Source organism: Cibotium barometz, chromosome 10 (assembly GCF_041138505.1).
Source record: "Cibotium barometz isolate CiBa-2024 chromosome 10, ASM4113850v1, whole genome shotgun sequence".
In the NCBI taxonomy this organism is placed as follows: domain Eukaryota; kingdom Viridiplantae; phylum Streptophyta; class Polypodiopsida; order Cyatheales; family Cibotiaceae; genus Cibotium; species Cibotium barometz.
The window spans coordinates 24,629,315-24,650,561 of NC_141055.1; the positions used below are offsets into that span (position 1 = coordinate 24,629,315).

A 21,247-nucleotide genomic window follows, 5' to 3' on the forward strand; every position below is an offset into this window, starting at 1 on the left:
TTAATCGCATAGTTTATAAGTATATTTGGGTGTATGAGAAAAATAGGAAAGAAAATAAAAAATCTCAAGTTCAAGGTCAAGTTCAAGGCTCGAACTTGAGTTGGAGCCTTGTCTATTACACAAGTAAGTAAGAATAGAGAGGGAAGCTAGGATAATCCAATAGAACAAGTGGGGTGTGGGTGAAGATGGGTATATAACCAAAAGTGAAAGTAACTATACTCATGGGACCTGGGACCTGGGCTTGGGGAATGAGCCATTGTGCATTATATAGATTTTAGTTGAATTTTTAATCGCATAGTTTATAAGTATATTTGGGTGTATGAGAAAAATAGGAAAGAAAACAAAAAATCTCAAGGTCAAGGTCAAGTTCAAGGCTCGAACTTGAGTTGGAGCCTTGTCTATTACACAAGTAAGTAAGAATAGAGAGGGAAGCTAGGATAATCCAATAGAACAAGTGGGGTGTGGGTGAAGATGGGTAACTAACCAAAAGTGAAAGTAACTATAATCAAAAGACCTGGGACCTGGGCTTGGGCTTGGGCTTGGGGAATGAGCCATTGTGCATTATATAGATTTTAGTTGAATTTTTAATCGCATAGTTTATAAGTATATTTGGGTGTATGAGAAAAATAGGAAAGAAAACAAAAAATCTCAAGGTCAAGGTCAAGTTCAAGGCTCGAACTTGAGTTGGAGCCTTGTCTATTACACATGTAAGTAAGAATAGAGAGGGAAGCTAAGATAATCCAATAGAACAAGTGGGGTGTGGGTGAAGATGGGTATATAACCAAAAGTGAAAGTAACTATAATCAAAAGACCTGGGACCTGGGCCTGGGCTTGGGCTTGGGGAATGAGCCATTGTGCATTATATAGATTTTAGTTGAATTTTTAATCGCATAGTTTATAAGTATATTTGTGTGTATGAGAAAAATAGGAAAGAAAACAAAAAATCTCAAGTTCAAGGTCAAGTTCAAGGCTCGAACTTGAGTTGGAGCCTTGTCTATTACACAAGTAAGTAAGAATAGAGAGGGAAGCTAGAATAATCCAATAGAATAAGTGGGGTGTATGGGAAAAATAGGAAAGAAAACAAGAAATCTCAAGCTCAAGGCTCGAACTTGAGTTGGAGCCTTGTCTATTACACAAGCAAGTAGGAATAGAGAGGGAAACTAGCCTAATCCCATAGAGCAAGTGGGGTGTGGATGAAGATGAGTATATAACCAAAAGTGATAGTGACTATTATCAAAAGACCTGGGACCTGGGGCCTGGGCCTGGGCTTGGGCTTGGGCTTGGGCTTGGGCTTGGGCAATGAAACCGAAACCGAAATACCTTTCTGCCGGGCCGTCCCGGCGCTCCTCCGTCGACGTCCTCCTCCTCTCCCGGCGTCGGCGCACAGACCCGCCCCCCTTCCGCGTCGGCCCTCCTCCTCCTCCTCCTCTCTCGGCGCAGCACAGGCCCCGCCCCCTCCTCTCCCGGCAATGAAACCGAAACCGAAATACCTTTCTGCCGGGCCGTCCCGGCGCTCCTCCGTCGACGTCCTCCTCCTCTCCCGGCGTCGGCGCACAGACCCGCCCCCCTTCCGCGTCGGCCCTCCTCCTCCTCCTCCTCTCTCGGCGCAGCACAGGCCCCGCCCCCTCCTCTCCCGGCGTCGCCCCGCCCCCCCCTTCCTCCGGCGCACAGCCCCGCCCCCTCCTCCTCTCCCGGCGTCGGCGCACAGCCCGCCCCGCCCCCTCCTCCTCTCCCGGTGTCGCCCCCCTTCCTCCGGCGCACAGGCCCCGCCCCCTCCTCTCCCGGCGTCGCCCCCCCCCCTTCCTCCGGCGCACAGGCCTCCTCCTCTCCCGGCGCCCCCCCCCTTCCTCCGGCGCACAGGCCCCGCCCCCTCCTCTCCCGGCGTCGCCCCGCCCCCCCCCTTCCTCCGGCGCACAGGCCCGCCCCCTCCTCCTCTCCCGGCGTCGGCCCCCGCGCCGCCCAAATTCAAAATTCAAAATTCAAAAAGTCTCCCCCCGACCGCCGAATTCAAATTCAAAAATTCCCCCCAAAATCAAAACCGCCGAATTCGAATTCGAATTCAAAATTCCCCCAGATTCAAATTCGAAATTCCCCCCAACGGATTTTCGCCCGCACCTCGAAATTCCCTGCCGACCCCTAAACTTTTTTCGCCTTCTCACAGATTTCGACCGACCTCGCGGACTAAACCTGCGCACCCGCCTTCGCTCGCAGAAAGGAAAAACGGCCGACGCGGCGTTCCGCCCATACAAAAACCCTGCGCACCCTCGACCAAATCTCTCGCAGCAATACTCTCCGCTCCTTCTGTCTCTGCAGCGCTGCGTTTCAAGCGCGCCCTCTGCAGCCCTGCGCACCTTGGAGCAGATCCAGCCCTGCGTTTCAAGCGCACCCCGGAGCAGACCTCTCGCAGCAATAATCTCTGCAGCCCTACGTTTCTAGCGGTTTCTTTTCCACGGATACCTCAAGCATCCGTCAAGATCAAGACTGTGCAACATAGGAGACTTGAGCAAGTAAGTCCTTCTTTAATTGATTGTCTACACTAATATAAACGCTTACTTGATTGCACGCTAAGTGTGTCATTTGTCGATCGTTGCTCGTCGTAGATGGTTTCCACCTCTTGCTGCTCTCTTTTGTATCTTCACATATGTCAAGAACCTGTAAAACTGATCCAAGATAGACTCCACAACTTGGATATAGACTCCACCTTAAGCTCGAGCCTCCTCTACATAGAACTTATGTGTTAATGCTCGACCTAGATTGAGACTTTGTTCTCCATACTAGTGCACCGGCCTTAAGGCTCGAACTTGAGTTTGAGCCTTTGCTCTCCATGCTAGTGTACCCCGCCCCAGCCTTAAGGCTCGAACTTGAGTTGGAGCCTTTGTTCTCCAATCTAGTGTACACCGGCCTTAAGGCTCGAACTTGAGTTGGAGCCTTGGCTCTCCCCAGCCTTAAGGCTCGAACTTGAGTTGGAGCCTTGGCTCTCGATGCTAGTGTACACCGGCCTTAAGGCTCGAACTTGAGTTGGAGCCTTGGCTCTCGCCAGCCTTAAGGCTCGAACTTGAGTTGGAGCCTTGGCTCTCCCCAGCCTTAAGGCTCGAACTTGAGTTGGAGCCTTGGCTCTCGATGCTAGTGTACACCGGCCTTAAGGCTCGAACTTGAGTTGGAGCCTTGGCTCTCGCCAGCCTTAAGGCTCGAACTTGAGTTGGAGCCTTGGCTCCCCCAGCCTTAAGGCTCGAACTTGAGTTGGAGCCTTGGCTCTCGATGCTAGTGTACACCGGCCTTAAGGCTCGAACTTGAGTTGGAGCCTTGGCTCTCGATGCTAGTGTGCTTAAGGCTCGAACTTGAGTTGGAGCCTTGGCTCTCCCCAGCCTTAAGGCTCGAACTTGAGTTGGAGCCTTGGCTCCCCCAGCCTTAAGGCTCGAACTTGAGTTGGAGCCTTGGCTCTCGATGCTAGTGTACACCGGCCTTAAGGCTCGAACTTGAGTTGGAGCCTTGGCTCTCGATGCTAGTGTGCTTAAGGCTCGAACTTGAGTTGGAGCCTTGGCTCTCCCCAGCCTTAAGGCTCGAACTTGAGTTGGAGCCTTGGCTCTCGATGCTAGTGTGCTTAAGGCTCGAACTTGAGTTGGAGCCTTGGCTCTCCCCAGCCTTAAGGCTCGAACTTGAGTTGGAGCCTTGGCTCTCGATGCTAGTGTACACCGGCCTTAAGGCTCGAACTTGAGTTGGAGCCTTGGCTCTTGATGCTAGTGTGCTTAAGGCTCGAACTTGAGTTGGAGCCTTGGCTCTCGCCAGCCTTAAGGCTCGAACTTGAGTTGGAGCCTTGGCTCTCCCCAGCCTTAAGGCTCGAACTTGAGTTGGAGCCTTGGCTCTCGATGCTAGTGTGCTTAAGGCTCGAACTTGAGTTGGAGCCTTGGCTCTCCCCAGCCTTAAGGCTCGAACTTGAGTTGGAGCCTTGGCTCTCGATGCTAGTGTACACCGGCCTTAAGGCTCGAACTTGAGTTGGAGCCTTGGCTCTTGCCAGCCTTAAGGCTCGAACTTGAGTTGGAGCCTTGGCTCTCCCCAGCCTTAAGGCTCGAACTTGAGTTGGAGCCTTGGCTCTCGATGCTAGTGTACACCGGCCTTAAGGCTCGAACTTGAGTTGGAGCCTTGGCTCTCGCCAGCCTTAAGGCTCGAACTTGAGTTGGAGCCTTGGCTCTCCCCAGCCTTAAGGCTCGAACTTGAGTTGGAGCCTTGGCTCTCGATGCTAGTGTACACCGGCCTTAAGGCTCGAACTTGAGTTGGAGCCTTGGCTCTCGCCAGCCTTAAGGCTCGAACTTGAGTTGGAGCCTTGGCTCCCCCAGCCTTAAGGCTCGAACTTGAGTTGGAGCCTTGGCTCGATGCTAGTGTACACCGGCCTTAAGGCTCGAACTTGAGTTGGAGCCTTGGCTCTCGATGCTAGTGTGCTTAAGGCTCGAACTTGAGTTGGAGCCTTGGCTCTCCCCAGCCTTAAGGCTCGAACTTGAGTTGGAGCCTTGGCTCCCCCAGCCTTAAGGCTCGAACTTGAGTTGGAGCCTTGGCTCTCGATGCTAGTGTGCTTAAGGCTCGAACTTGAGTTGGAGCCTTGGCTCTCCCCAGCCTTAAGGCTCGAACTTGAGTTGGAGCCTTGGCTCCCCCAGCCTTAAGGCTCGAACTTGAGTTGGAGCCTTGGCTCTCGATGCTAGTGTACACCGGCCTTAAGGCTCGAACTTGAGTTGGAGCCTTGGCTCTCGATGCTAGTGTGCTTAAGGCTCGAACTTGAGTTGGAGCCTTGGCTCTCCCCAGCCTTAAGGCTCGAACTTGAGTTGGAGCCTTGGCTCTCGATGCTAGTGTGCTTAAGGCTCGAACTTGAGTTGGAGCCTTGGCTCTCCCCAGCCTTAAGGCTCGAACTTGAGTTGGAGCCTTGGCTCTCGATGCTAGTGTACACCGGCCTTAAGGCTCGAACTTGAGTTGGAGCCTTGGCTCTTGATGCTAGTGTGCTTAAGGCTCGAACTTGAGTTGGAGCCTTGGCTCTCGCCAGCCTTAAGGCTCGAACTTGAGTTGGAGCCTTGGCTCTCCCCAGCCTTAAGGCTCGAACTTGAGTTGGAGCCTTGGCTCTCGATGCTAGTGTGCTTAAGGCTCGAACTTGAGTTGGAGCCTTGGCTCTCCCCAGCCTTAAGGCTCGAACTTGAGTTGGAGCCTTGGCTCTCGATGCTAGTGTACACCGGCCTTAAGGCTCGAACTTGAGTTGGAGCCTTGGCTCTCGCCAGCCTTAAGGCTCGAACTTGAGTTGGAGCCTTGGCTCTCCCCAGCCTTAAGGCTCGAACTTGAGTTGGAGCCTTGGCTCTCGATGCTAGTGTACACCGGCCTTAAGGCTCGAACTTGAGTTGGAGCCTTGGCTCTCGCCAGCCTTAAGGCTCGAACTTGAGTTGGAGCCTTGGCTCTCGATGCTAGTGTACACCGGCCTTAAGGCTCGAACTTGAGTTGGAGCCTTGGCTCTCGATGCTAGTGTACACTTGGCCTTAAGCCTCGAACTTCAGATTGAGCCTTTGTTCTCCATGCTAGTGTACTCTGGCTTTAAGGCTCGAACTTGAGTTTGAGCCTTTGCTCTCCATGCTAGTGCACCCCGGTCCCTTAAGGCTCGAACTTCAGATTGAGCCTTTGTTCTCCATGCTAGTGTACTCTGGCTTTAAGGCTCGAACTTGAGTTTGAGTCTTTGCTCTCCATGCTAGTGCACCCCGGCTCCTTAAGGCTCGAACTTCAGATTGAGCCTTTGCTCTCCATGCTAGTGCATCCCGGTCCCTTAAGGCTCGAACTCCAGTTTGAGCCTTTGCTCTCCATGCTAGTGCATCCCGGTCCCTTAAGGCTCGAACTTCAGATTGAGCCTTTGATCTCCATGCTAGTGCACCGCGGCTCCTTAAGGCTCGAACTTCAGATTGAGCCTTTGCTCTCCATGCTAATGCACCCCGGCCCCTTAAGGCTTGAACTTAAGTTTGAGCCTTTGCTCTTCATGCTAGTGCACCTCGGCCTTAAGGCTCGAACTTGAGTTGGAGCCTTTGTTCTCCATGCTAGTGTACACCGGGGCTTTAAGGCTCGAACTAGAGTTGGAGCCTTGGCTCTCGATGCTAGTGTACACTGGCCTTAAGGCTCGAACTTCAGATTGAGCCTTTGTTCTCCATGCTACTGTACTCTGGCCTCTTAAGACTCCAACTTAAGTTCAAGTCTCCCATACATGGAACTTCGCCTTAAGGCTCAAACTTGAGTTTGAGCCTTGTCTCTCTATGCTAGCGTACCCCTAGCATATGAGTACACAACTTGGATCTAGGCTCCAAGTCGAGCTTCTGTATAGATTAAGTAAATGCAAGTGAAGCTCTTGCTATTCAAGATAACTTTTTGTAGCATGCATTAAGTTTTTTAAGTTTGATAGGTTTTGATTTGATATGTAGCATTTAAATCCATTTTTTTCTAAGGTTTTGAAACTTTTTTTTTTTGCTTCACAGGAATGGAAGCTAGCAGAGCGCCCGCTACCTCGCAACCACATGGTGCACCAATCTTTACTCTGGATGCTCTCGAAACAACAACTCAAGCTAAAAGTGTCACTCCTAGAATTAAGGTGGATAAAACCTTCGAATTGAGTAACAAAGAAGGAGTAAAATGGTTTGTGGATAGCTACGATGCTAGTGCAAACTTCAAAGGAGTCCTCCATTTGTTTTTGTCTCAAGGTGATACATCATATGGAGATATGGGGATTGTGGTAGGCGCTAAGGATGATGTGGATGCAAGAGCAAATCCATGCTTCACATGCACTGTATTGCCAGAAGGAGAAACTACAAAAGCAAATAAGTTTTGCTTATCATTGGAAACTTTTCACCCAGCAGACATGACTGGCAGTAAACTAGGAAAGGACAATTGTATTGTAAAGTTAGGATTGAAGATCATTGACTTTTCCAATCAAGAAGACTCAGGGGTGGATAATGTGGAGGACCTGGTGAAAGCAGTGAGGCATGCAAAGAACGCTTTGGATTCACGAAAAAAGTCCATACCTGAAAAGGAGACAACAACCACTCAAGTCAGGAAAATTGTGGAGAAAAAAGGCAGGGCCATAGTGAAGAGTGCACTTGAAGCATCTACAAATGCTGGTGCAACTTCTTCAAAACATAAAAAGGAGGGTGACAAAATAAAAGTCCTTGATGTAAGCACAATAGCAGCTGAAGACATGGCATGCTCTCAGGTGCAAGAAGAGGAGCAAGCCCTTGCAAAGAAGAGAAAGGCAAAGCACTCCACAAAGGTTCAGGAAATCTCTTTAAAGAGGCAAAGGACAAAACCAGCAAGTGGTTCAAAGGAGATAGATGCGTCCGAGGACGAGCTAATGGAGGTTGAGACTCTAAACAAGGGCAGCAATGCAATTATCTCATGAGAAATAAAGAAGGGATATTATCCCTTTGGTCTAAATGAGGTCTTCAGCATTGATGTGATGAAATGTTATCCTGCTCCTTCAAACTATGTGTATAGAAGGTTAAATAAGGATTGGGTTCGTATTTTGACCCAAGACTTTATTGAGGACCCAAAGCAAGAGGAGATACTTGCAATTTTGATGCCCTGTAATCGTGCTACAAAACAACCCCTTGATAAACTCGCAAAAGAAGATATTCATAAAGTTGAATATTGGATTATCTCTGGTCAACACTCCATTAGTGCTGCAAAAAGCTTGCAAGCTCTAAATATGGCTAAAGTGACCCCTCCACTGCGTCAGCAATTCAGGTTCAGGAGATGTAAGATAATTGTAAATTGCCCGCCCAAGATTTCTCGTGACATTTCCAAGGATGCGAATTTATCTGTTGCAAAGTCAATGCAAAAGGAGCCATTCCTCGATCAACTTCTACAAGCTCGAGCACAATGGCATGCAAACGGTCGTCCTAGTAAACCTTTGCCTGGTGTCAATCAACCCAAGATGGACGAGTCTTGGAAGGTACTCTTTTGATTCTTTGCTATATCTTGGTAAATCATAGACCTACATTACTTCTTCTTTACTTCTTCATAGATCTATAGTTTTAAGTATAGCAGTAGCATAAGAAAGATGCATGTAAGGCTTCTTCTCAAACTACATAAACTTAATAGTTTGGTTTGAAATTGAACTTCAAGCCTCACCTCTCTGTGATGGTGTAGCACTTGCATATCTAATTATGGCTCGAACTTAAGTTGGAGCCTCACTTGCAAGTGCTAGATTTGCATACGGAGGTGATGCTCAAATCTAAGATCGAGCATCACGATTATATACTAGTTTAGCACTGCAAGTGAGGCTCAAACTCAAGTTTGAGCATAAGCTCCAAATGATTGAAAACCCATAGATGCATAATTTCTCCTAATATTTTGTGATATCTATAGTGAGGGGGCTAACTTCTTACTTTGCAACTTTGCAGGCCTTTGTGGAGACCACGGAGCACACATTACATAAGAACTTTGTCAAAAATGATTTACACTTGCTTCTATGTGATGATGATGTATGGCAGAACTGGGTTAAGATCATGAGGCTTTATGCAAAAGGCTTGCTACCAAATACAAAGGGCGAAACTCCAACTAAAGGTCTTGATCAAAATCCCAGACTTCCAACTTTGAAGAGTGGGCAAATTCAGCAGGCACCAGGAACAGTCCAACTAGGCCCAACGCTGTTTAGGTGCATTTTAGGCCTTCAGAAGAGTGAAGTTTTGGACATTCAAACATGTAAGATCCCTGTTCCCACCGAGTAACGGATTCGGGGTACTGGCAGCGGAAGTAGCGCTTCTCGCGCGGGACAGGGGTCCCACACTCGGGGCCTCGCCCACGGATATCCGGATAAGAGACTAGTCCGTCGGTTGTTCCAAAACCGAACCCGGAAAAACTTCCTTTACCGGAAAGCACAGGCGATTCCACCAGGATAACTTTTTACTCTAACGTAGTCAAGATCATTTCTGATCGAGATGATCCAATTACATCTATAAGATACTTAGTCAGTTCAAGGAAGAAACTTGCACTTGGATCATTGGGATCAACGCTTTTTTCCCCATTCAAGAGGCACAGCCGTTGATTCCTATCCATAGAACAGTTACTATCCGGGATTTATTTTTTTTCTATCGTAAAAACAAAAGTTTGAGTCTCGATTTACGGATCCATCAGTCCAGCCTAACCCCATCCAGTCCCATGGGTTAGCCAACCGCCCAACCACTGTAGTGATGGGATCCAATTAAAAATTTGGTTAGGTTTTGTCCCGGGTACCAAGGAAAAGAGTTCCAAGGCCCCCTAGCCGGATGTTCATGCAAAATAAAACTAGTCACACCACTCACACACCCAATATGAAATTGCCTTTTTCAACCAGATTCAACCAATTTAAAACAATCCTTTAATAAAACCATAGTATCATTGATCACCATCTTCCAATTTATCCAATTGATTCTTAATTTCCCATCATTCCTTCATCAGAGTATCTATGGCATCATTGGCAACTAGAACGCTCAGGAGCCGTTTCGATAGTTCCTAGCCCATAATACTTGGCAAATATAATCACTTAACAAGATGGACTCTCGTTGAAGATCAGCAAGATCAACCAACAGATCCATATAAGGAGCCATGGACTCATCCATTGAAGACCAGCAAGGTCAATCAACCAGATCCATGCTCGATTTCAGAAAACAACTCCAACTCTGTTCCAATATCTTCCTCGACGCACGCGTGGGTATCCTAGGCAACCCAGAGCCCGAGCACCGTATGGTCAGCACCCTCTAGGATCCTTCGCAGGTAACCTAGCGCTTCACGCATAGGCCGCTTCCTTGGCCCCTCATCCACCGTACCGAAAGCTCACCATTTTAATCGCACCGAGGCTGGTCAAGACCTCGGCCGACCTTGCTACGCGAGACGTCCTTCATTGACTCCCCGTCAGCAGTTGCAACTTTACCATCACGACTTTAATCACAAGACGGTCAAAATGCTCCCCCCAGCATTCTTGACATAAAACAATCATTTACAAACAGCATTTACAAACAGTATTTACAAACAGTTTACAACACAATTTCTAATTTAACTTTCATTTTTCCACATTATCCTTCATCAATCTACATTACTTATTCCATATTCCATTTATATGTATACTCATCCCATCACATCATTTCTATCTCATCACTTCAGGTTCCCTCACATCGCATATCGTATATTCACATCCATACATCCACATCTATATGCGTACATTCACATCTACATGCATACATCTACATCTCTATGCATACATCCACATCCACATTCACATTCACCTCCATACATCTACATCTACATGCATACATCCACATCTCCATTCACATCTACATCTATACATCTACATCTACATGCATCCATCCACCTCCACATCCACATCTACATCTATACATCTACATCTACATGCATACATCCATATCTCCATTCCCATCTACATCTATACATCTACATCTACATGCATCCATCTACCTCCACATCCACATCTACATCTATACATCTACATCTACATGTATACATCCACCTCCACATCCACATCCGTATCTATACATCTACATCTACATGTATACATCCACATCCACATCTATACATCTACATCTACATGCATACATCCACATCTCCATTCACATCTACATCTATACATCTACATCTACATGCATCCATCCACCTCCACATCCACATCTACATCTATACATCTACATCTACATGCAAACATCCACATCTCCATGCATAATAAAATTCTTTTAATTAATCTAGGATGATAGTTCTTAGAATATGGTAGGAAGTCCTCTTTTTATGCTTTGAATGAATTTATTTTATGCGTAATTTCTATAAAAATTTTGCCATAGCTCCGCTACTATGACTGATAAATCTCAATTTTTTTTCTAAGGGATAAAGCTCATTATTAAAGAATTAATTAGAATGGTCTCTAATTGGATCATCAATCCATAATGGTCTCTAATTGGATCATTAAGAAAACAATTAGAATGGTCTCTAATTGGATCATCAATCCATAGTGGTCTCTAATTGGATCATTAAGAAAACAATTAGAATGGTCTCTAATTGGATCATCAATCCATAATGGTCTCTAATTGGATCATTAAGAAAACAATTAGAATGGTCTCTAATTGGGTCATCAATCCATAATGGATTGAATCATCAATGTGCATAAACTAAAAGCATAGCAAAAAGCCATTAATTTGGCCTCAAGCATAGCTTAATCTTGGATTAAGGAAAGGCTTTATGAAAAGCTTCATTTGGATTGAGAATGGGTCATGAGTATGACCATTTCTTGAGTGAGAGAGAGAAATTATAAAAACCATTAGAATTTAAATATAAGTGGAAATTAACTTCTATAGCATTTATTAAATTATGTAACTCTTCACTACTATTCACCAATTAACTTCAATAGCATTAAAAAAACCATACCAATTAAACTTCTCAAGCTTGAGAGGGGTTGAGAAGAGAGAATCATTGAGAAATTATAGAAAGATCAAAATTCAATATACTTACCTTATAATTTGCTTGATTCTTTATTCACGGTAGAGGCCCCCAACCAATCAATTGGTTTAGTATGTTGATGGAGCCACCAATGGGGATTGAAGAAAGAGAGAAGTATCAAAAACTAGTGAATTATTAAAGAATTCACAACTCTTGGCTTAGGTAGAGTAGAGTAACAATACATAAGACACTCTATATTTTGGCTTAGGTGGAGTAGAGTAACAAGCATAAGACTCTATCTAATTTGGCTTAGGTGGAGTAGAGTAACAAAGCATAAGACTCTATCTAATTTGGCTTAGGTGGAGTAGAGTAACAAAGCATAAGACTCTATCTAATTTGGCTTAGGTGGAGTAGAGTAACAAGGCATAAGACACTATATATTTTGGCTTAGGTGGAGTAGAGTGACAAAGTATAAGACACTATCTAATTTGGCTTAGGTGGAGTAGAGTAACAAAGCATAAGACTCTATCTAATTTGGCTTAGGTGGAGTAGAGTGACAAAGCATAAGACACTATCTAATTTGGCTTAGGTGGAGTAGAGTAACAAAGCATAAGACTCTATCTAATTTGGCTTAGGTGGAGTAGAGTGACAAAGCATAAGACACTATATTTTTTTCAACAAGGGGAGGCTTCTATTTATAGGAAAATTTGAGCTCCTAACCAAACAAACTGATTCTAGAATTTTCCAAGTCAGTTTGGTTGAATTTGGACTAGATTTGGACCTAGTTTGGTTACTTTTTGATTCGGTTTGGCTCCATTTTGATTTGGTTTGGTTCAAGAGAGATGAGAGATAAAAATATCACATTATTTTTGAGTTTAAAACTCATTCAAGCATGTGAAATATGCACCTCCTTTAAAGAATTCCCCTTCCTTACATATGTGTCAAAATTTTATTGCTCATAGTTTTTTACTAATAAACCTTGTACATTTTCAACTCTTCATCTTATGTGAAATATGCACCTCCTTTAAAGAACTCCTCTTCCTTACATATGTGTCATAGTTTTTTTACTAATAAGCCTTGTACATTTTCAACTCTTCATCTTATGTGAAATATGCACCTCCTTTAAAGAACTCCCCTTCCTTACATATGTGTTTATTTACTAATAAACCTTGTACATTTTCAACTCTTCATCTTATGTGAAATATGCACCTCCTTTAAAGAACTCCCCTTCCTTACATATGTGTTTATTTACTAATAAACCTTGTACATTTTCAACTCTTCATCTTATGTGAGCATTTACTCATTTTTGGATACCCAAAATATCTCATATTTTTAATATTGCTCATAGTTTTTTTACTAATAAATCTTGTACATTTTCAACTCTTCATCTTATGTGAGCATTTACTCATTTTTGGGTATCTTCTTTTACAAATTGGATTTATCTCCTCCCTACACATGGATTGATGCTATTGGCCCATAGGAACCTTAATTGGACCATAATCTAAAAATTTCTGAAAATCTAGACCCTTAGACTAAGGTTCTTTATACTTATTTCCATTTAATTCCAATTGCACATTGGAAAATTCTTTTTGAATTTCTATTTCAGGGGAACTTATTTTAATAAGATGAGTTAATTTTCTATCCAAAAATATTCATAATCTGAATATTCTCTCTCTAGCATATTTTCTCTCTCTAGGTTAAAACAGCCACAAACAAGATCTCTTATATTTCAGAAAAGGAATTGATTACAGGGGAATATACTAGACATCAAAAAGGGGTTGGGGGAGGAATCTTACATTCTACCCCACTTAAAAAACGCGAGATGTCCTCATCTCGCAACTTGGGATAATTTCGCAAGGTGAACGAATATGAGACTTAGAGGAAAATTTTAATCAAGATTAACCACCAAGAAAAGTCTTAAAGAGAGCAAGATTCAAAATAAGAACAAGATTTAAACTTTATTCATTCACGGAACTTATACAGTAAAGATAGAAGAACTCTTTACACTTCCATAAGCCCGTCCATCATATGGTCACAAAAGCAGTCCTCACAAGCTGCACAAGTATAGGGTAACTCATCTATGGGAATGATTCTGCTGGTTATTGCCGCACCTATCTCAGTGGTATGAGGTGATCTAACAAAAGGACCTCTGAGAGGCAAGCCAAAAACGGGATAAAGGCATATCTTCTCATGAGGAAGAAAACACGCCAATAAGAAGACCCGCTCAGAAAACCCAAGATGCCTTGATCTCATGACGCAGTAGTATCGGGGACCCAAACCCAAAGCTTCAATAACCATGGCCAAGCGGACATTGTTACGAAAGTGTTGCTGACCCCAGGGTGTTACCCTAGTTATGTTTTGATAGGTCCGCCATTTGGTCTGCGCTACAGAAGTTCCTAGGTGAGGAAAAAGTGAGCGCTCATACTGTTCTATAAAGTCTTTCTTCACAGACTCTCTTGCGTCTTGAAGGTGAGAAATCATCAGGGATAAAACTAATTCCTGTTGCCAAGCCATGAAGGAGATTAAGAAAGAAAGGAGATTGATGGGAGTAAGATTACTGTGAGCGACAAGTAAAAGTTACGACTTATATAAAGGAAGGAGCTAGCGTAACCTAGAAGCCAACGGTAACTTGCCACTGAAGTTTTACCGTCTTTCCATGATTTGTGTTTGACACATTTTTCTATAGAAGGCATTAAGAATTTTGAGATGAGGAGATAAAAGAAACTTGTAGGCTAAGTCACCTACTTTCATTGAATTCAGATATAAGGATCACAATATCTGGGGGATAACTTCTTATACTCCCCAAGAGATAAAGAACTTCTTTTGGGCCATACTCGAATGAAAACCAAAACCTTGGTATCCAAAACACCGATTCTCACTTCTAAACTCATTGTTCTAAATCCTTAAAATAGGCGTGACTCCTGAGAAGTATTTTAGGAAAAGGGTATTCCTTTTTTAAACAGAAACTTTCTTTTATTTTAGAGAGGGAATAATTATAAGATCAGAAAGGAGATTCTTACTCCTGTATACCTCGAAGGCTGGGGAAGAATCTTACATTCTACCCCACTTAAAAAGTGCGAGATGTCCTCATCTCGCAAGGTAGAGGACAGCTCTTTTTCTTAAGATCCAAATTTTATTCTGGGGTTCCTTATATTCTGGTCAACCCAACAGAACACTGGGATAATTATCCCTTATATAGAACTCATCATTAAATAACAATTCATTTAACATGATAATGGTCCATTAGACCGAAAAATTTCCTTCGGAACATTCCTCCACGGAAACTTCAGTCAAGCAAGTTCTCAATTTGACATCCCTTAACTTGATCTACCGGTCAAGTATTAATAGCAGCAATCTGACAGCACAACCCACTAATCTCATAGTGATTTGCTGAATTCATTATCATCATTCTAGTTATGAATATCATCACAGGGACTCGTCCCATTCCCCCTCATTGTGGTTTCATTATATTTCAACTAATTTTTAAAAATCAACATTTTTCAATCAGCATTTTCAATCAGAATCCAAATCAATTCATTCATTCTCAAACAGAATTAAAAATCATATCAATCACATTCGAAATCATCATCTAGATAGCATTAACGCTTATAATTTCAAGTCTTAGATTTACTCGTATATACTGTCAGTAAAGAGCTGCAGTATACTCTCGGTATATACGCGTAGTCACGGCCCTTGGAATTATAAGGTAAATAATATCATGTCTACGCCTCAAGCAAGTCAGGGATTCTATATAATCGCGGTACTTCTATCTGGAGAACCAATTACCAAATTATGAATTTCAGTTTGAATATCAAATTGTATGAATTATATCACACAATTATAACCTTTTTGTGTTTCTTGATAAATTTTTGACATATTTGTCTTCTCAGTTGATCTTTATTAACCAAATGCTCTGATACCAACTGTAAGATCCCTGTTCCCACCGAGTAACGGATTCGGGGTACTGGCAGCGGAAGTAGCGCTTCTCGCGCGGGACAGGGATCCCACACTCGGGGCCTCGCCCACGGATATCCGGATAAGAGACTAGTCCGTCGGTTGTTCCAAAACCGAACCCGGAAAAACTTCCTTTACCGGAAAGCACAGGCGATTCCACCAGGATAACTTTTTACTCTAACGTAGTCAAGATCATTTCTGATCGAGATGATCCAATTACATCTATAAGATACTTAGTCAGTTCAAGGAAGAAACTTGCACTTGGATCATTGGGATCAACGCTTTTTTCCCCATTCAAGAGGCACAGCCGTTGATTCCTATCCATAGAACAGTTACTATCCGGGATTTATTTTTTTTCTATCGTAAAAACAAAAGTTTGAGTCTCGATTTACGGATCCATCAGTCCAGCCTAACCCCATCCAGTCCCATGGGTTAGCCAACCGCCCAACCACTGTAGTGATGGGATCCAATTAAAAATTTGGTTAGGTTTTGTCCCGGGTACCAAGGAAAAGAGTTCCAAGGCCCCCTAGCCGGATGTTCATGCAAAATAAAACTAGTCACACCACTCACACACCCAATATGAAATTGCCTTTTTCAACCAGATTCAACCAATTTAAAACAATCCTTTAATAAAACCATAGTATCATTGATCACCATCTTCCAATTTATCCAATTGATTCTTAATTTCCCATCATTCCTTCATCAGAGTATCTATGGCATCATTGGCAACTAGAACGCTCAGGAGCCGTTTCGATAGTTCCTAGCCCATAATACTTGGCAAATATAATCACTTAACAAGATGGACTCTCGTTGAAGATCAGCAAGATCAACCAACAGATCCATATAAGGAGCCATGGACTCATCCATTGAAGACCAGCAAGGTCAATCAACCAGATCCATGCTCGATTTCAGAAAACAACTCCAACTCTGTTCCAATATCTTCCTCGACGCACGCGTGGGTATCCTAGGCAACCCAGAGCCCGAGCACCGTATGGTCAGCACCCTCTAGGATCCTTCGCAGGTAACCTAGCGCTTCACGCATAGGCCGCTTCCTTGGCCCCTCATCCACCGTACCGGAAGCTCACCATTTTAATCGCACCGAGGCTGGTCAAGACCTCGGCCGACCTTGCTACGCGAGACGTCCTTCATTGACTCCCCGTCAGCAGTTGCAACTTTACCATCACGACTTTAATCACAAGACGGTCAAAATGCTCCCCCCAGCATTCTTGACATAAAACAATCATTTACAAACAGCATTTACAAACAGTATTTACAAACAGTTTACAACACAATTTCTAATTTAACTTTCATTTTTCCACATTATCCTTCATCAATCTACATTACTTATTCCATATTCCATTTATATGTATACTCATCCCATCACATCATTTCTATCTCATCACTTCAGGTTCCCTCACATCGCATATCGTATATTCACATCCATACATCCACATCTATATGCGTACATTCACATCTACATGCATACATCTACATCTCTATGCATACATCCACATCCACATTCACATTCACCTCCATACATCTACATCTACATGCATACATCCACATCTCCATTCACATCTACATCTATACATCTACATCTACATGCATCCATCCACCTCCACATCCACATCTACATCTATACATCTACATCTACATGCATACATCCATATCTCCATTCCCATCTACATCTATACATCTACATCTACATGCATCCATCTACCTCCACATCCACATCTACATCTATACATCTACATCTACATGTATACATCCACCTCCACATCCACATCCGTATCTATACATCTACATCTACATGTATACATCCACATCCACATCTATACATCTACATCTACATGCATACATCCACATCTCCATTCACATCTACATCTATACATCTACATCTACATGCATCCATCCACCTCCACATCCACATCTACATCTATACATCTACATCTACATGCAAACATCCACATCTCCATGCATAATAAAATTCTTTTAATTAATCTAGGATGATAGTTCTTAGAATATGGTAGGAAGTCCTCTTTTTATGCTTTGAATGAATTTATTTTATGCGTAATTTCTATAAAAATTTTGCCATAGCTCCGCTACTATGACTGATAAATCTCAATTTTTTTTCTAAGGGATAAAGCTCATTATTAAAGAATTAATTAGAATGGTCTCTAATTGGATCATCAATCCATAATGGTCTCTAATTGGATCATTAAGAAAACAATTAGAATGGTCTCTAATTGGATCATCAATCCATAGTAGTCTCTAATTGGATCATTAAGAAAACAATTAGAATGGTCTCTAATTGGATCATCAATCCATAATGGTCTCTAATTGGATCATTAAGAAAACAATTAGAATGGTCTCTAATTGGGTCATCAATCCATAATGGATTGAATCATCAATGTGCATAAACTAAAAGCATAGCAAAAAGCCATTAATTTGGCCTCAAGCATAGCTTAATCTTGGATTAAGGAAAGGCTTTATGAAAAGCTTCATTTGGATTGAGAATGGGTCATGAGTATGACCATTTCTTGAGTGAGAGAGAGAAATTATAAAAACCATTAGAATTTAAATATAAGTGGAAATTAACTTCTATAGCATTTATTAAATTATGTAACTCTTCACTACTATTCACCAATTAACTTCAATAGCATTAAAAAAACCATACCAATTAAACTTCTCAAGCTTGAGAGGGGTTGAGAAGAGAGAATCATTGAGAAATTATAGAAAGATCAAAATTCAATATACTTACCTTATAATTTGCTTGATTCTTTATTCACGGTAGAGGCCCCCAACCAATCAATTGGTTTAGTATGTTGATGGAGCCACCAATGGGGATTGAAGAAAGAGAGAAGTATCAAAAACTAGTGAATTATTAAAGAATTCACAACTCTTGGCTTAGGTAGAGTAGAGTAACAATACATAAGACACTCTATATTTTGGCTTAGGTGGAGTAGAGTAACAAGCATAAGACTCTATCTAATTTGGCTTAGGTGGAGTAGAGTAACAAAGCATAAGACTCTATCTAATTTGGCTTAGGTGGAGTAGAGTAACAAAGCATAAGACTCTATCTAATTTGGCTTAGGTGGAGTAGAGTAACAAGGCATAAGACACTATATATTTTGGCTTAGGTGGAGTAGAGTGACAAAGTATAAGACACTATCTAATTTGGCTTAGGTGGAGTAGAGTAACAAAGCATAAGACTCTATCTAATTTGGCTTAGGTGGAGTAGAGTGACAAAGCATAAGACACTATCTAATTTGGCTTAGGTGGAGTAGAGTAACAAAGCATAAGACTCTATCTAATTTGGCTTAGGTGGAGTAGAGTGACAAAGCATAAGACACTATATTTTTTTCAACAAGGGGAGGCTTCTATTTATAGGAAAATTTGAGCTCCTAACCAAACAAACTGATTCTAGAATTTTCCAAGTCAGTTTGGTTGAATTTGGACTAGATTTGGACCTAGTTTGGTTACTTTTTGATTCGGTTTGGCTCCATTTTGATTTGGTTTGGTTCAAGAGAGATGAGAGATAAAAATATCACATTATTTTTGAGTTTAAAACTCATTCAAGCATGTGAAATATGCACCTCCTTTAAAGAATTCCCCTTCCTTACATATGTGTCAAAATTTTATTGCTCATAGTTTTTTACTAATAAACCTTGTACATTTTCAACTCTTCATCTTATGTGAAATATGCACCTCCTTTAAAGAACTCCTCTTCCTTACATATGTGTCATAGTTTTTTTACTAATAAGCCTTGTACATTTTCAACTCTTCATCTTATGTGAAATATGCACCTCCTTTAAAGAACTCCCCTTCCTTACATATGTGTTTATTTACTAATAAACCTTGTACATTTTCAACTCTTCATCTTATGTGAAATATGCACCTCCTTTAAAGAACTCCCCTTCCTTACATATGTGTTTATTTACTAATAAACCTTGTACATTTTCAACTCTTCATCTTATGTGAGCATTTACTCATTTTTGGATACCCAAAATATCTCATATTTTTAATATTGCTCATAGTTTTTTTACTAATAAATCTTGTACATTTTCAACTCTTCATCTTATGTGAGCATTTACTCATTTTTGGGTATCTTCTTTTACAAATTGGATTTATCTCCTCCCTACACATGGATTGATGCTATTGGCCCATAGGAACCTTAATTGGACCATAATCTAAAAATTTCTGAAAATCTAGACCCTTAGACTAAGGTTCTTTATACTTATTTCCATTTAATTCCAATTGCACATTGGAAAATTCTTTTTGAATTTCTATTTCAGGGGAACTTATTTTAATAAGATGAGTTAATTTTCTATCCAAAAATATTCATAATCTGAATATTCTCTCTCTAGCATATTTTCTCTCTCTAGGTTAAAACAGCCACAAACAAGATCTCTTATATTTCAGAAAAGGAATTGATTACAGGGGAATATACTAGACATCAAAAAGGGGTTGGGGGAGGAATCTTACAAAACATCACTTCTTGACAAGAGAATACTGCTTAAAAAGGGAAAGCAAACCCATCAAAGAATGGATATGGAGGAGATGGCTTGGAAGCTAAAAACAGATCGAGTTCTCAAAGATGCAATAACCGCCTTCTATTTTGATCTGACAAGGGAAAAGATGACTTGGGAACAGGTGTGTGAGACATATAAGCTAGGGGAGTATGAGTATAATCAATTGAGGAGCTACAGCCAGTCCTTTGTTAGGGATGCTCTCAATCCTTCAAAAAAAAATCCTTCACTTTCAAAAAGTGTAGTAACTTTACTGAATCACCTATATAGAGCATCTATGGGTATTGTATCTCAACAAGAGTCTATTCCTTGGAAAATTAGGGGGGTGGGTTTTGATATGACAAAGATTATAGCCTTCTGTAGTGAAGAGCATGTACCATTTCAGCTGGCAATCATGGACCTACATGGTACAAAGGAGCAGCTCTCGTCAGAATTTTTCTCCAAGTTGGCACTTGCTTTGAACACACTAAACTCACAATATGAATATATTCTTGTGTGTTTTGTTGATTTCATCACCATTGGAATGCTTATCGAAGGGATTTCTAGCCAGTCAACAAAGGTGCACTATGAATTTGGTGTGATCCACACACAAAAAGATGATGCCTGGACATCTGGAACAGTTGAGATTACAACTGTTATTCTTTTCATCAGCAAGGTTGACAAGTTTGAGGCCATTGATAAGGTTCTCACAAAAAAGGTATTCATCTCAGGATCTAGTGGCCAAAATAGAGAATTCATCGACAAAGGCTTTATTGATGGTCTCATCACAGGGTTTTGTCCTGAACAGAGCTATGTTGTAGAGATATATTGTGGTGGAGTTGTGCTAGAGGAGAGCTTGCTAAAGAAGAGACGATGTATTGCTTTATGCAAAGATGATTTGGAAGCGATGGCATTAGAATCAAAGTGCTCTGCTCTTTTAGATGGTCACCCGTCCTTGCAAGAGTGGTGTGGTGCAAGTGGCGGCACAAAAAAGCAAACACTAGATGATGCAGAAAAAGAGAACCTTCAAAATCTTCACATTGATGACCCACCAAGTACAGAGGACGAAGAGGAAGGTGATGATATTGACAACAAAAATGACACAGATGATGATAAAGAAGTTGGGGATGCTATAGACTTTGAAGATGCAAGGCAAAGGAATGAAGAGGACCAAGGGAATGATGCTCTATTCAATGAGGATGCCGAAGACAATTTTGAAGATATTGGAAGGCATGAAAATGATGATGAAGGTGGGAATGGTGATGATATATTGGATTCTGCAAAAGCCATGGAAGCTACAAATGTTGGGGTTGCTATGGCCGTTGAGAAGATTGGGGATACAGATGTCAACAAGGCTT

The 21,247-nt window shown here is 42.1% G+C and overlaps 1 pseudogene; it reads left to right on the top strand.

Moving 5' to 3' along the window:
• The window catches only part of LOC147634691 (uncharacterized), a 51,484-nt pseudogene that overhangs the window by 18,326 nt on the left and 11,911 nt on the right, over positions 1 to 21,247 (top strand).